The sequence below is a fragment of the Typopeltis vanoorti genome, chromosome 17, assembly GCF_054136105.1.
Source record: "Typopeltis vanoorti isolate ZY-2024b chromosome 17, IOZ_Tvanoo_1.0, whole genome shotgun sequence".
NCBI lineage: Eukaryota > Metazoa > Arthropoda > Arachnida > Uropygi > Thelyphonidae > Typopeltis > Typopeltis vanoorti.
The window spans coordinates 109,659,951-109,677,105 of record NC_143565.1 but is presented as its reverse complement, the minus strand read 5'-3'; the positions used below and the strand labels follow the sequence as shown (position 1 = coordinate 109,677,105).

Genomic DNA, 17,155 nt, shown 5'->3' with positions numbered 1-17,155 from the left:
AGTTACTGCCGTGGGTTGATATACTAGTTATATTCATTATTTCTGATGACGGAAGCAATTTATATTCTCAACACGGAATCAAAATTGTTTTAAAAAGATTACTCAATTTATAAAATCTATTACTTTTCTTTGCGAGTTGTAGTAGTGGGAGTGGTAGATTTCGATGCGCTCCAGAGTAATGCATCATTGAAAGTCACTTCCTCTGCTCTGATTACAGTGATTAGTTTCACAGTTAACGGTGTTATTATTGCAGTTTGTGTCCCCTGGTCAGTTACTTCAGCCTTTTTGTACTATGAGTAAGAAACGTAAGATCTGTGAAGAAAATAGGTCATTTCAGGAGAAATGGGAAAATGAATTTCTGTTTATAAACAATAACGACAACAAACCACAGTGTCTTGTGTGTTTGCAAGTATTGTCTTTGCACGAGGAATATAACCTCAAACGCCACTGCATACAGCACCATGCCGCTAAATACCAAGAATACGTTGGACAAGTACGTACTAAAATTGTACGTAATTTGAAGAGAAAGGTTAGTGCTCAGAAATCTATTTTTACTAAACCAACATCAATACAAAAAAGCTCACTCTTGGCATCGTCTGTTGCAAGCGCAGAGATAGCAAAAGCAAAAAAATTATAATCTGATGGTGAATTTGTAAACCACTGTTCTGTGAAAATGGCACGTTGGGGAAGATAATTGGGGAAGATAAAATTGCCAGTGAGTTTGAAAGCGTCCCGCTATCAAAATAAACTATAACAAAAAGAGTCGAGGAAATAGGTTCTCACATATTAAATAAATTAGAAAGTATTATTACAGATTCAGCTTACTTCTCATTGGCTCTGGATGAATCAACTGACATAACAGATACAGCTCAACTTCTAATTTTCATTCGAACTGTTTCCAAAGACTGTTATTAATGAAGAGCTACTAGCATTAGAGTCATTGCATAACACAGCAAAGGTCAAGACGTTTATGATGCAGTTATGAAGGCTGTAATTGGTACTGGTGACATCAACGATCTCACAGCTACTTTGAGATCGTTGATGTCACCAGTACCAATTACAGATTGCGCCAAATCAATGAGTGGTACTCAAACATTCTTAATTGGCTTACTAAGGAAGGCTGGAATCAATTGTCCTGTATTGCACTGCATTATACATCATAAGGCTCTGTGTGGTAAAATTCTGGAGATAGAGGATGTTATGAAAACTGTAATGAAGTGTGTGAATCTAATTAAGAGCGGAAATCGGGCCTTGACACACCGCAAGTTTTTTTTTTCTTTTCTAACAGAAATGGAGGCGGAATATGACGATTTAGTGTTGTACACAGAAGTACGTTGGCTAAGCAGAGGGAAATGTTTGAAACGGTTTTTTGCTTTGTGAAAGGAAATAAAACAGTTTTTAGAGAAACAGAGAAGACAAACAAAGAACTAATCACAAAACTATGTGATCCTCATTTTAACAGCTTACTCGCCTTTCTAAAAGACAGCACACACCACATGAATGAACTCAACGTGAAGTTACAGCGACGTAACCAAACAATATCAGATTTAGTTGGACACCCAGATGGGTTCATAATTCGACTGAAAGTTTTTAAGTTCACTCTAGTCAGAGAAAACTTGGTACATTTCAATTCCTGCAAAGAGTTGATGGAGGAGAGCCATGACATTGACTTCAGTGCCAATGTTAGACCAACTTTTAGAGCAATTCGGTAAGCGATTTTCTAACTTCATTGACATGTGGCCAGAACTGACATTATTTAACAATCCAATGAAATGCGACATTTCAGAGCAGCACGACACTATTCAATTGGAGTTGTGTGATCTTCAAAGTGACCCTTTTTTTCAAGTCAAGAGTGGAGATAGGCGTTGACTTTTGGAAACTGGTACCAAGGGGAAAATATCTTGCATTGAGTGATTTCATCTTGAGAATTGCATCTATGTTTGGAAGCACATAGATATGTGAATGCACTTTCTCGACTATGAGGGCGGTTAAATCGTCACAAAGAAGTCGACTGACTGATGACCACCTTCAGGATTTGTTACGAATATCGTCATAATCGTTGAAAATCAACTTTGATGAACTTGTTGCCGCACATGAACGCCCACAGTGTTCTCATTAAGTTGTGTTACATGTAAAAAACACCATAAATATGTAATTAAATTTAATTTAACAATTTATATTTAAATCAATCAAGTGTTTTATATTGTTCTCCCAGTAGTAAAATGATTTAACAAATATAGTAATTCAATACATATAAGTATTGCCTTGAAAAAATGCATAGTTTATTTTTATTTGAGTTCTGTCTAAAAGCGTGCGGCCCGTGACGCCACCACTCATCATATATTGGCCCTCGTATAGAATGAAGTTGGCGACTCCTGTTCTAGGTCATATACATTTGGACGAATCTTGTTTCAGTTGTGCACGGTTAGTTAGAATTGAACTTTCGGTTACTGATTTCGGTTTTGATTTCGTTCGCTGAGGTAGTCTTGCGTTTTAATTAGCAATACGTTTGTGTGTTGTCCTACCTCATGAAATATTTACCATATCTTACCAAAAATACTTAACTGTACCCTTTTCCTTTTGTTCTCTTTTCCTTTGCTTGAAAAAGAAGTTGCTTGTTGAGTTTGATCAAGTACTCGTTATATAGAAAGCAACTGGCTTTAGTTGTTGTTCATGAAACTGTTCGGTTGCAAACTGGATGATTTTCTTGCCTTCGCAAAAGTGATTAGGCCAACGAGCGCTGATTACAATATATTCCACTGCTAAACTACCATTAATACCGAAAGCTGCACCCGCTTGGAAAGATGCACCAAAATCAAAGAAAAATCAAGAAAACTTAAAACAAAGTACAACACCTTATGGATAACTAAAGGATACAAAACAATATCTTTCGAAGCGGCTTGCGATACTGCCAGCCTAATACCAAAATTCTTCCTGAAAATGCAAGAATTTTGTCTTCTTCATGAAGTCACTTCCGGAAGATACAATCGTATCAAAGCGAACGTTCGTAGCAGTATGTGACCTCACGCAGCAAAGAACACATATATGAAGAGCAAGGAAATCTTCGAAAGCTGACGAAATTCACATATACTCTGACGGAAGTAACATAGAAGAAAACATCGGTTATTCTTTCATAGTATATTACAGACAGCCCATTATATCATGCAAAAACGCTGTTTCAGACAGCATCCCTGTGTTCTTCGAAGAACTAAGCAGATCAACTTGATATAGTTTGTTCACTTACATATCTCCGGCAATTAAACCTCAACTCTCATGAAAAGACAGGACCGCAATAATTTACAGTGACAGTAGAAGCACTACAGACGCTATTAAAACCAATATAACTAATTTTGGTTTCAGATTTTACTTCTAACATATCGTGCGAAATATCCTAAATTCCGAACTTTACATTTGGAATGATAATCTATCCAGCACAGCGTACCTTTTACCAGCGTACGTGTTTCTAGCATACATGATAATTTCCACTAAATGATAACAGCAGAATTTGATTTAGTATTAATAATCTCTTAAACTACAGAAACCATGCACACTTAAAATTGTCATCTCAGCAACTTATATAAAGTGTGTAGTAATATAATAATAATCATAAATAGTAATAATAATCTTATAAAATAGAGAAACCATGCACATAAAATCAGCATTTCATGTCCTTAACTGAACCAGCTCTATTCAGTTACGCGCAATTTAAAAATGCATATATTCTGTAACTAATATCGCAACTACTTACGTCTTAGATGGCACTGTAATTCTTTCCATCAATACAAATTACAGAAACTGAAATTATGTCTTTAAGACACCCTTTACAACGTTTGTGCACTGCTATACTTTAAACAAACATAACACCATTACCAAATATTCCATATTTTTCAAAAAAACAACTTGTTGCACAGCGACACCTACTAAGTTTACATTTAAGAATACATTTATTGAAAATAACAAAATGAAAAGAGCATAAACCGGTAAATATATACTGTATTACTTAATTGAAGTTATAAAATGAGCGTACAGTGTTCATTTTTCTTACATTCTTAACAATATTATTATTATATTATTAAAATATAGTAGGATTGTTGTACATGATTATAACAAAGTAATTATTTAGTGATGTAGTAGCTGTACTATATAATTATGACAACTAGTATTACTTCAAATATTCTGAGTAGTTTCACGTGGAAAGTGAGCTCTTCCTGTAACCTAACACTATCTGTTATACAGAATCTAAATACTGACTAGCGTTTGAACTACAGACAATGAAATCAGAAGACACGCAATATACAGACTAAAAATACGGTATTTGGTTGTGGGGGGCTGTAGATGGCGTGATAACAGTAGTAGTGTCGTTATGTGTATTTGGAGAATTTAGTAGTAGGGGGAGACGGTGTGTGTAGTGAATAAGAGTAGAATAGAGTGCCTTCCCACAATGTTTCCTTGGGCTGCTTGGAGATATTCACATGGAAAAAAAAAATGAAAAAACGAAAAAAATATGCACACTTCCTTATTCACAAACCAGCTTCCTTCCACTTTTTTACCGTTTGGAAAATTTTTCCGATATTTATTTCGTAAATAACTAACAACAGTTTATACTTCCCAGTTATCTAGGAAAATACAGATAATCTTACCCTGTTTCTCGTACTAAGAAGATTGACCTATAATTCAGAGCCTTATTCTTATCACTCCTTTATGAAGAGATACAATTTTGCAATAATCGGGACTTGGTCTAATCTAAGACTCATGTTGAAAATGTATGTTAAAGCTGTTATTAACTCCCTGGAACATTCCCTGAGACACGCAGCGATATGCCATCAAGTCCCATGGCCTTGTTGAAATCAAGTGCCCACAGTTCCTCATACACCTCACTCGTGCTCACTCACCATCATTGGTTCCTCCCCCATTCACGCTGCTATCAAGCTCTGAATTATGTTACAATCACAAGGATGGAATACTTTCATGAACTGCTAATTAACACCTCTACTATATCCTTCTCACCTTTTAGCATTCTCCCATTTCACTGACCAACATCATCCTCTCATCAACATTTTTACTTCTACTCGTACTGGCCATGTATCGAAAACACTCCCAAGGATTGCTGTTAGCGTCACTTGCTAACTGCTACTCATACCGCACTTTTGCTACCCTTACCAAGTGAGTCACCTTTCTTACTTGCTTGCTCTTTGTACTCCTGATGTAACTGATTATCTCCACTCATCTTATGCTGCCTCCACAACATGAGTGGAAGCGGCCCACCTCTTCAGTAAACCATTTTACACCTATCTTATTTAATCACCTGACTTTTTAAATACATTCAGTCATTGCCTCTGCCATATAATTCCAGAGTACAGACAAGCATCACTGATTTCCTTCACATGCAATTCCCAATTCCATGATGACGGGACAGCGTCAGGAACCAAAGAGAATGCATTTGTTGAGTTTTTAAGGATAACTACCTTAAGCAGCATGTAACAGTGGCCTCACGTGGATTGAAGGTCTTGGATTTGATTATCTCATTAGATGTTGTAAATGAAGCGTCAGATCTTCCTTGAGTTGGTGAAAGTGACCATGAAGTGATTACTTGGGTGGCCAAACTTATCAGAATTTTTGCGAGAAAGAGATATGTGGAACTATAAGGCAGGTGATTATGGCAAACTCTGTAGGTAGCTTGCCATAATCACCTGCCTTATAATTCCACATATCTCTTTCTCACAAAAATTCTGATAAGTTTGGCCACCCAAGTGATCACTTCATGGTCACTTTCACCAACTCAAGGAAGATCTGACGCTTCATTTACAACATCTAATGAGATAATCAAATCCAAGACCTTCAATCCACGTGAGGCCACTGTTACATGCTGCTTAAGGTAGTTATCCCTTAAAAACTCAACAAATGCATTCTCTTTGGTTCCTGACGCTGTCCCGTCATTGCAATCTATATTACCGTAATTGAAATCGCCCATAATGATCATCCTTTTCTTATTAGCCGTACCAATTTGTCTAAACATTTCCTTCTCACTATCTTCCACATTACCTAGTCTATAGCAACACCCAGCCAAGGATTTCATCCTATTCACCTCCACCTCGCACCATACTTCTTCAAACCACTGTCTGTATTTGCTCCTTGCATCTTCACCCTAGATGGGCTCAACTCCTCTGCCATCAGTAATAACACTCCTCCTCCTCCCTTTTTGCTTTGTCTTCCCGGGATTGCGTATCCCTTCATCTCTATTACTGTCAGAATTTCATCCTCGTTCAACCATGTCTCGTTTATACCAACAATTTTGGAGCGAATGGACACTATCAACGCTACAATTTATTCTCTTTGTTTCGAATACTTCTGGCATTTGCAAACATACACGCTAGCTCATTTCTGTTTCTATAACAAGTCCCATTAATCATCCTACTTTTCGGACATGCCTCCTCTATACTCTTCATTGTCCATTCCTCCCTATCATTTCTGATATTACACCCTTCTCCAGACTTAAACATTCAGGGCCGCTCCTAGGAATTTTGCCGCCCCGTGCAGTAGCATATTTTGCTTCCCCTTCTCCCTCATTTTCGTATAGTTTATGCCAACTTTGCCGCCCAAAAAAAACTCGCCGCCCCGTGAAAATGCACGTCTTGCACCGTCGGTACAGCTGGCCTTGTAAATATTGTTCCCCACATTCTTCACTATCTTTATCCTTTCTTGCGCACTCACGCATCTACTCATGAAACCCTCATCTACACTTTCCACGGTTAGCCCGCCCCATGCACTCTATGTTCCTTCTGTCTTATTCTCTTCACTCGGGCCACTCACCTCTTCATTCACACATCAGAGTAGTCTACTCTTCTGGTCTTCCACATCGCTTGCTTCCTCAGGTCTTACATTCGTTTCAGTCACTCTCTTGCAGCAACAGTTTCTCCAAATAACGTACACCACATCCATTCAAATGTAGCCTATCCCTTTTATCCAGCTTTATCCATATCTCAAACTCATCCAACACATTTCCGAAATGAACTTTTTTGCTCCTTACACAACTCTGCTAGCATACCATTCATAAACCTCGCTTGCCTTCTCAACTCATTATCATACCTGGGCAACACGCTGACTGCCTTACCTACCACACTCTCCTTGTGAGTGTCATGACATCCCTCTTACATTCTTCTTGTTACCAGTCAACTCATTCGTGAAACTACAGTTACCAACTGTTTTGCTCACATACTCCTCTTATCCAATGCTTCAACCACCCTGCTCATTCTACCTTCCAGAAAACAGACCTTTTGCACCTTTTCACTCACCACACATCTTATCATCGAATCTCCGTACATTGGCTCTCTCAAATCATTCCATATCTCTGTCCAATCTTGCGTCCTATTCCTCATCAAATTCCCATGCACGCACGCTGTCTTACCAGTCAACATCGCTAACTCACTGCAACTTTCGCCGGCTGTTTTACCGTTCAATCACTGCCATACCGTCAATTCCTCTTACTCCTGTAGCTACATCCGCGATTTTTTGCCCGCCATCGCTTACATTCAATGATATCTCATAATCCATAAGTATACGGCACTTCCTACACACCCAAACTCCCTCATGTCTCCTATCAATCTTCTCCACATAAATATTTTCAATCTCTCCCCAAGTATACATACTGCTTTCAATGCATCTATTGTTTATATCGATAATTAACAAAAAATATTGTTTATTATCGATAAAATTATACAGTTTGGTATAATTCAAAATGACTTTAAAATAAAATACATTCTTCTTGTTTTGTTTCATGAAAAAATATTGTTTATTATTGATAAAATTATACAGTTTAGTATAATTCAAAATTACTTAAAAATTACTGTAACAAATGTTATATCTTTAATTGTAATTTCCAAATATTTAAAGAGACGGAGTAAACACGATAAGCATCACTACTCTACTACTCGTGCAAACTGCATATAAACAACAGTGGAACTCCACGACGGACAGTGCGCATTAATAGCTCGCATCTCACTATGATGTGCATATGTTTGCGCGCGTAGCAATATGACGCTGCGGTAAACAGAGTTCCGCGTCATTTCGCCCTCCTAAATGCTACAAGATGGATTTTTATAATTTTTTTTTTACAAAATAAGAGGATTGTATAGGATTGCTGATGATAAAATTAAATATTGCAAGCAAATATAAATCTTCTTCTGCAGCTTTTCCCACTAAGTAGGGTCGCTGTTTGTGGTGAGTCTCCTCCACAACCTCCTGTCTTGGGCTGTAGCCACATCCAAGTTCTCCAATCCTCAAGTCCTCCTTCACCATCTTCCTCTATCTCTTCTTTGGTCGTCTGCGCTTCCTCCTCCTCCCCCTGCACATTCATCTGCATGACCTTTCTTCCCACATACCCTTTCCCCTCCTCATCACATGACCAAACATCTCAACCTTGCCTCCTGTATCTTTGCTCCTAAGTTCGTAACTTTCACCATTCCCCTTACATAGTCATTTCTCAGACGATCCTTTCTGGTCACACTGCAGATCCACCTAAGCATTCTCATCTCCGCTACCTCCATCCTGCTGATGTTATTTTTCTTCAGGGCCACAGTTTCTATAGCATACGTCATAGCTGGTCTCACGACTGTCCTGTAGATTTTGCCTTTAAGATTGATCGACACCCTCTTATCGCATAGCACTCCAGCCATCTCTCTCCAGTTCTGCCATCCTGCTTGTATACTGCATCTCACTTCCTTCTCAGCCTCACCATCCTCTTTCATTGTTGAACCTAAGTATCTAAAGTCACTGACCTTCCTGATTACATATCCTTCCAGCTCCAGATCTGTCTCCTAGCTGTCATCCACTTTGCAACACATATACTCTGTCTTACTTCTGCTCAGTCTCATACCTCTCTTTCCAGTACTTTTCTTCAACTTTCCAGTTTAGCTGCCACTTCTCTCGAATCTGCACACAGCAAGATGTCATCTGCATACAACATAGTCCAAGGCGCGTCTTCTCTCACCTCCTCCGTCACCATGTCCATCACATTATTAAACAGGAACAGACTTAATGCTGACCCTTGATGCAAGCCAACTGTCACTGGAAAACTTTCTGTCTCTCCCAGGCAGGTTCAAACTCTTGTGTTCACATTTCTGTACATCTCCTGCACCAACCTGATATATTTCTCCGGTACCTTCTTCTCCCTCAAACACCTCCAGACTTCTTTCCTTGGCACTCTATCATACGCTTTCTCCAGATCAACAAAAACCAGATGTAGCTCCCGTTGCTTCTCTCGAAACTTTTCCATCATCTGTCGTAACCCAAAGATAGCATCTGTCGTCGATCGACCAGGTATGAAGCCAAATTGCTCCTTTGCAATCTCGTCAGTCTTCCATCAAGAACCCTTACTAGGATCTTCATTCTGTGGGACATCAACTTTATTCCTCTGTAATTCTTACAGTCTTGGGCATCCCCTTTACTCTTGTAGATGGAGACAAGAGTACTTTCCCTCCATTCCTTGGGTATATTTTCCTGTTGACAAACTTTTATTAACAGGTCCCATAGCAGATCAATTTCCCTCTTCCCCCCTTGTGCCTTGCATGCCTCCACTGGGATCCTGTCAGGGCCTACCTATTTTCCATTCTTCGTCCTCTTTATAGCTTCCTTCACTTCCATTCTACTAATGTTCTGCACCATCCCCTCATTACGCTCCCCACCTTCTCTGTGAGTCCTTGCATTGTCTTCATTCAAAAGCCCTTCAAAGTATATTCTCCATCTGTTTCTTATATCCACATTAATACCCTTCCTCCAGAAGCAAATATAAATAAATAAATTAATTTATTTATATATCGAGAAAAATTGGGGGTGCTGCAGTTCCGTAGTGCCTATGTACGAGCTACCCCTGAGAGAGAAACAAACTTCTATTATGCAAAGTTCTAAATCACTAATTTAACGAATTAACTAATTTAAATTAGTTCTTCAATGAGACACTAGACGGCGAATGGGTTATTGGCTGTAATTTTCTAGAGACAGGTGTGCTTTCAAGGATTTATCAGATACATAGATAGACAGTGTACGCTATTTTAATGAGAATAAGGGTATCGGCTAAGAGAGAACACAAATCTCATTACTCTTGACCAGAATGTGTCAGTCAATAAGCTTATGCAAAACAAGCAATACTAAAACATCCTTAATCAGAACGAAAGTCATGGCTGTACCTAGGACATTATCACCGTGTCGATATGACTAATAAACCAGTTCTTATTCTATAATGCAGGTGATGACAAACTTTCAGTTTATTTCCTCATTACCGGTTAATACCAAACTCTTTTCAAGATATACTACTATACTAACTGTCAGCACTTTTTACTTGAGGACAACATGTTAATAAAAGGTTTATAAACTAGTCGAGAAATACATCATACACAGGAAGACTAAGTTTCATTTTATGAAACTTCGTTTGGTTAAATGTCTGTTTCAATTAGCACTGAATTGATACGGATAATTCTTCTGCAGTGACCTCTGGCGGTATTATTATAATACTAGATATTTTCCCCCGACCAAACGTAATTAAACAAATCGGATAATACATCCAAACGAGCTACAAATTTTTGTAGCTTATTCGGTCCATGCAGCACCTATCTAGTTTGATTAATTGCAACAAAATTTGCAATAATCACTTATTAACTGGATTTCTCAATAATAGTAAATAGCTGTTATGATCGTTTTGTAAGCTGCTCTTTGATGACCAATACGTCAGTTTTGGTATAAATTAAACAAATTTAAATTCCTAAATAATATGAAATTAATGGCGTGGTATTATAGTTTGTTATAATTAAGTTCTCGAAGCACAGTTAGGAAATAACCATATTTGGTTTTACATTTCTCAAGATCTATTTTTATTCTTTCTTTTCCGTCTATTTATTAATAAAATGTAGTGTCATTTATTATACTACTTCGTGGTAGACAGAAGTTAAAGGAGTAGTTTATGCATGAATACAAGAAATACATATATACAAAAGTGTTCAAACAAATTTGAACCTGTGGATCTCACAGTTGGGAAAAAATTGACATAAGACTGGCGACGAAAGATTCAGTGATATAAAAGTTATGAAGAAAATTATGAGAATGAATAGTGAGATCGATGGCAGAAGTGCATGAAAAACAAACATATTAAAAATGAACGTGATATTATTAATACTTAATCATGTGTAAGCAAAAAAGAGTCTAAGATGCTGTTACTTAACTGAACACAATGGGAGCGGAAATATTCACCAGACAAATGTTTGAGAGAAATAACAAAGATAGACACTCACGAAACAAAACGTTATAACCACCTAACCTGTTTCTGGTCAACCAGACTACACTGTTGTTGTTGGCCGGTGGTGATCGTATCCTGATAGAGAAATTGTTCTCATTTTTTGGATTGTCTCATCCTCCCACTGTATACACTTCAACTGCTAAATCTTCTCTGGTGATTGTTTCAGACCAGGTATTTCCTTACACGGTGAAGCTGTACCCGATGAATCTGGATTTTTCTCAAAGAGACAACGCCCCATATCAGAAGGCTCGCATTATGTAATTATGGTTCGAAGAACATATCTAAGCATAAACTTTAAAACCTAAACCATAAACCTATACTTTCTGGCCTCCAATATCTCTTGATTTGAATTCAATCGAACATCTGTAGGGTCATGTGGAACACAGCATCCGCCAGTCGACGCCTGCGTCATGTTCCTTCTCCGACTTCTTGGACTATGTTATCATGCTGGCCCAAAATACGTCAGGATACCTTCTCTAACCTAATGGAGTCAATGACAAGACTAGACCACAGAAGGTGGTCTAATCTTGCCTTTAGCCGAAATAAATAACCGCTTGAGGGAGGTCCAACACACTATTGGATATGTTGTCATAATGTTCTGGCTCATGGAAGTATGTAGATTGACGCAGTCATGGGTGCCTTATAAGATCGAAATGTAAAAATTGATTATATCAGATATCTTGCAAATAAAGTCCATTTAAAGGAGATGCTAATAGGAAACTAGTCATGAAATCTTAATAGTTTTTGGCTATCCTATTATTATTATTACGGGCTAATACAACATCTCGTATCTCCTAAAAGCAACGATACCAAATATTATTGACGAGAGGTCCTCTAGTTGGATGGAGAAGATTGAGACTTTTGTCTCGCCGATGGAGCGACCTACGACAGGAGCACGCAGACGGCCAAGAAATGCCGGCCTGGTTGGCCAAGTGTGTAGCGTATCCGCTCTCTGGCCAAAAGGCTGTGGGTTCGAATCCCACCGTGGGCATGGTGGATGTTTGTGATTGTCTGTGGAAATACTAGTAATGGTAGATGACGTTGGAGTCAGTTGGTGATTGGATGGTGGAGACGGAGTTATAGAGCAGGTATCCTCTCTCGATGAGTCTTTGGACTTCCTGGAGGTGTCAGATAATAATAATAATAAAAATATTATTATATGGAACGTAACATTTTCCGTCGACGCCTGTGTCCCATTCTCTCTCCGACTTCTTGGACTATGCTATCATGCTGGCCCATATTTTAATTATGAATAGCAATATTCATTTTGTAAACATTATTTGTTTTAATATTAGAAATAAAAGATTATTATGAGGGTAGTTCGTTAAAAAGGTCTGCATGGGTCAAATCACATATTCTGTTCTGTTCTGTTCTATTCTGTTCATACTTTTTAAGTTCTTAAAAATTTGAACCTTTTCTTTCAGAATTTGGTGTTGTTAAAAAATTTCGAAGAGCTGTTCGGAAGATCCGTTAAAAACTGATGCGTAATTGCTTATTGAAAATATTTACCAATCAGTGTGATGGAAAAAAAATCTATAGAGGTTTTATAAATCTCGACATTCATATGCCGAACACATAAAAACATTCATGCGAAGAAAAAAAAAACAAAAAAAAAACATTGCGTTGTAATATGGTTTGCTGCCGATGGATGCAGTTAGGGTTTTCTATGTATTAGAAAAAAATAAAATAAAATTACACTTTTGTCATAATCGATGGAATAGCCTTCATAGCGATTTGTGACCGGGTCATGACTCCATTGACTAAATAAACATAAATAAAAATATTAAGGAAAGGGGAAAATTTTGAACAGTGTAGAACAAAGAGCCGTTTTGAGGACATACCCGTAATAAAGCTGCCGAGATATTTCAGATTTAGAAGGCCAGCTGTCGGCCATAACGACCTTAACACTATTGATGATAACAAGGATACCACGTGAACAGTAATTTAAGTTATACTGGAAGTTCTCCTGTTTGCCAATATAAAGCCAGACAGAGCAGCATAACCACAGTTAGCACTAACAGATATCATGGCTCGTTTTGTGGTAAGTTAACCGTTTTAGTATTCAAAAACTGCTTCATTTTTTTCTTTTTTTAAAAAAATCTGCATTTAAAAAACATTGTTTGTGCTTTCGTCTGATTTTAGCAATTATTTGTTTCTCTTTTCATAGTTTATTGCATTCGTCTTTGTAGTTCTTGCTGTGGCTGCTTTAGGCATGTACGCAGGTGACTATATCCGTCATGATACTAAACATGGCCATACTGGAGATAGTGTGCGTTATAATTATCGCCACGACGGAGGTCTCGATTTTGGAGATTATGTAAGAAGCTATGGAATGGATGATATACATGGATATGGACACTGAAGAGAATATACGATAAAAATTCAGAACACATGGTCACCAGTCCAACGAAATACATATCCAGATAGTCCAGTGAACTAAAGTACAGACCTTTCATCAGGGATCTAAATGTTTTATTTCATATATGTATTTTGTAAACATGTTATGAATAAAGTTTTATTTATAAATTATCATTTGTTCTTTGTGTTTTAATACTTACATTTATATTAACGTATGTCCTACAGAGCGTTGGGTACATTTAATCAAAAATTCAGAATCCTTTTCCTGAGGTTGGTTTATTATCATGTAAACATGGGTCCGATTCTCAATAGTTACGGAATTGTGGACGTTTGAAATGTATTTTCGAGTAAGTGGATAGTTTCACAAGCAAGCTAGTACGACCATAGTATATCTCGATTAGCAAAAAGTGTAGTCAACTGCATCGTAGAGTACCACATCATTATTTAAAGTAATTGTCAAATGTTTACACATGAACTATTCTTGAATTGTTGTTCAAATTCTGAATACCTAGGTCAATAGAATATAAACGAGAGGAAAGAATTATTCAAATAGTACTTCGCAAAATTATTCAAATAGTACTGTTCAACCGAAAGTGAATTAGCCGGTGTATACGGAAATATCTTTTCCTGACAGTAAGCAAACTAGCCAGAATAATACAGGCAGTTATAGATATGACACACTGGCTTCGTAGCCTTATTTGTTTTGACCTAATTCCAGAGAACTACAATCTTGTAGTCCACTGTTAGTAGCCGAAGAATGTCTACCTGGCTCCATGTTCCACTCTTGTATGAAACGTGATACAGTAAGTTGTGTACGTACCACATCTAACAAATTTCACTACTTGAACCAGGAGATATTGAAGATGATTTCAATTCTCCAGTTGGTCAGATGCACATCCCTTAAGATAAGAAATGTATTAGAAAAGTCAATTTGTGTTTCATAACACTATAAAAACATTTGGTTAGAAAGACGTTTAAATATTCTTTATGTACATTCAGAGCGAACTGCAAAACTTATATCTATTATTGATTTGACAATCATGGATCAGCAACAGAGGGCTAACTCAGTGATGTTTTATAAACATCTATTGCACCTAATCGCTAAGGAAAGAGATAGAGATAAGAGAAGTACTTCTTTTTTTCATTAAAGGTATTATTTTGCATTATTTCTGGTTACTTTACGTAAATCCAAACACTGCAGTAAGGATTTACTCCGATTTTGCCATATAGTCCTTCTCTCTTGAAAGAATTTATTTTCTACAATGACGTCAACGTTTATTATGACTTTCAAATTCAAGTGAAACACTTGATATGCATGGCTTCATAGAATTCCATCCTGTTTATAGTGATATGAAAAGCTGCTTAGGTAAACCTGCAAAAAACTGAAGGTTGTAATTGAAAAAAAAATCTTCCACAAGCATATGGTTGCGAAGCGCAAAGCCACTAGGCTAACCGCGCGGACATTGACCAGTTGAAATGGTAGCTTTGATAATGCAGAATATCTGTAAGAATATCGGTAGTTTATAGGCAAATTGTCCCCATCCTCTGAGGATCACATCTTGAGATTCATCTATAATGGTAAGATGAAAGCTTTCCGGGCTACGTTGAGTTCATAGGACCGGACATATCCTCTTACCTAGCGTTAGTAATAATACAGTCTTTAATCAGAGCTCATCCAGCCACATTCATTTTTAGATAACCGTCTTCGAAGCCAGATAAAACTTTTGTGAAGACAGTGGGATTATTGTTTATTTATTGTTGGTGTTTTGGTGTATACGTGCGTGTGTTTTGCCTTTTGTCTCCTCAATACTGATTCTATGTAGCTTTGCATTTCTATGGATGCGTTGTGCTAATTGTGCTGGTACAACTTCCATAATTCTTCTTTCAGTGTTCGATAACTGGTTAGGTATTTTAAGCTGTGTGGAAGATAATTGAACAGAGTAGTCATCAGATGTCTTTCATAGTTCTTTCGTATCTATTGTTGAAGCACCTGGTGGGAAAGTTTTGATAGACCAGTTATGTAGTGTCTGTATGTTTACCGTAATTATTATTGAAGGAGTTTATTAATATGATTACGCAGTGTTTCATGTCTGATAAGCTTAATTTTTTATGAGGCCAGTAAACAGTTTTTCAGCATTTCGTGTGTATTGGCTCTCCAAAGTACAACGGAGAATCACAGCACTGAGTTAGAAAATCTCTATATCGTAATCCATACATAAAGCGGGTGAGAACTAAGTAGCTATGTATAAATGATGGAAGTTACATATTTGGTTTAATCTATATATGGTGATATGACTTCTACATTACTTCCACCTTAGTATCACTACTTCTGGGTCTGACTCCCACTGATGAGAGCTCAATAAAGGTCGAAACCGGTCGGGGTAATGGCCCTTCCCTTAATGCATAGCATTATATGTCTGCAAGGAGACATGCTTTGCATTACGGGAGATACTAAGGCAAGTGATCAGTACTTACTCCACCTTTACCACGAGTTGCCCCAGTCCTGAAAATACTTCATGAGCAAACTTTGTTTGCTTACACTTGGATAAAGGATTAAGCCAAATATATAATTGGTAAATTATGTATAAAGCTTATGTTTTTAAGCACGGTTTCCTTTAGAGGCTATTGGCTTTTTTTTAGAATGTTACGGCCATTTAGAGACACCATTATGGCATGCATAATAACTATAGGTGAATAAGACAGGATGTACTCACAGTATATTTGTCGAAAATAACATAAAAAAAGCCTTTCTTTCTGGTTTGGAAAAACCTTCATCCAACAGAATACAAATGTTTCGAAATATGCAAAATTACAGTTTTACAAAGCGCATTTGCTTCTAAGGCATAAACCGCTAGATTACAAGAAATTGCAAGTATAAATGTAGCTCAAAGGTGGTAATGTACGGCTAGCCAGCACCATGCGGCTGTTTGAATGTAACTGCGGCTCTTTAAGTAAAGTGTACATCTACGAACACTTTTCAGTTTAGATTTCCAACTCATCACGAGCAGGGCATACGTACCGCAGTGTCAAAAGTCAATTAACTGTAGGGACGGTGGCTAGTTAAAACAGGACAAAATAATGTCTTTGTGTTATTTACGATAAAAGTAAGAACAAATTGTGCTCGGAACATGATTTGCTTATTGAACATGTATATAAATTTGAAAATATTTACGTCTGGACTTCTGTCAGCTTTTGTTTCGACGTTTTTCTGTGCGCAAATATTTTTGAGCATGGACTGTGTTAAAAATAAATCAAGAAACCATCTGAAAAAAAAAAAAAAAACGCGAGTCTCTCAGCATGTTTAAACATGAAAATCACGGCATACTCCCATGATGTTGAGAGACTCGCTCAAAATATTCGGCAGCAAAAGTCATTAATTCGTATCTAATGGGATGTTTGTTACGTTTTTTCAGCTTCAAAAAATAGTTCAAAATATATATTATTAAAACACCATCCCACTATTCCATTTCTTAAAAAACTCAGCCTTCCTCCCAGCTTGAGCTGAACTGCAGT

The 17,155-nt window shown here is 37.3% G+C and overlaps 1 long non-coding RNA gene across 2 annotated transcripts in view; it reads left to right on the top strand.

Annotated features, from left to right (window-relative positions):
- LOC150097771 (uncharacterized) overlaps positions 1–13,720 on the top strand; it is a 38,371-nt gene extending 24,651 nt beyond the window's left edge. The window contains exons 1-2 of one of the 2 annotated variants that reach the window (XR_016549667.1): positions 13,279–13,325; positions 13,452–13,720. This is a non-coding gene — a long non-coding RNA (uncharacterized LOC150097771). Of the gene's footprint in view, positions 1–13,278; positions 13,326–13,451 lie in introns of those variants that run through there. The other variant, XR_016549668.1, reaches the window with a different exon arrangement.
- The last annotated feature ends 3,435 nt before the right edge of the window (positions 13,721–17,155 follow it).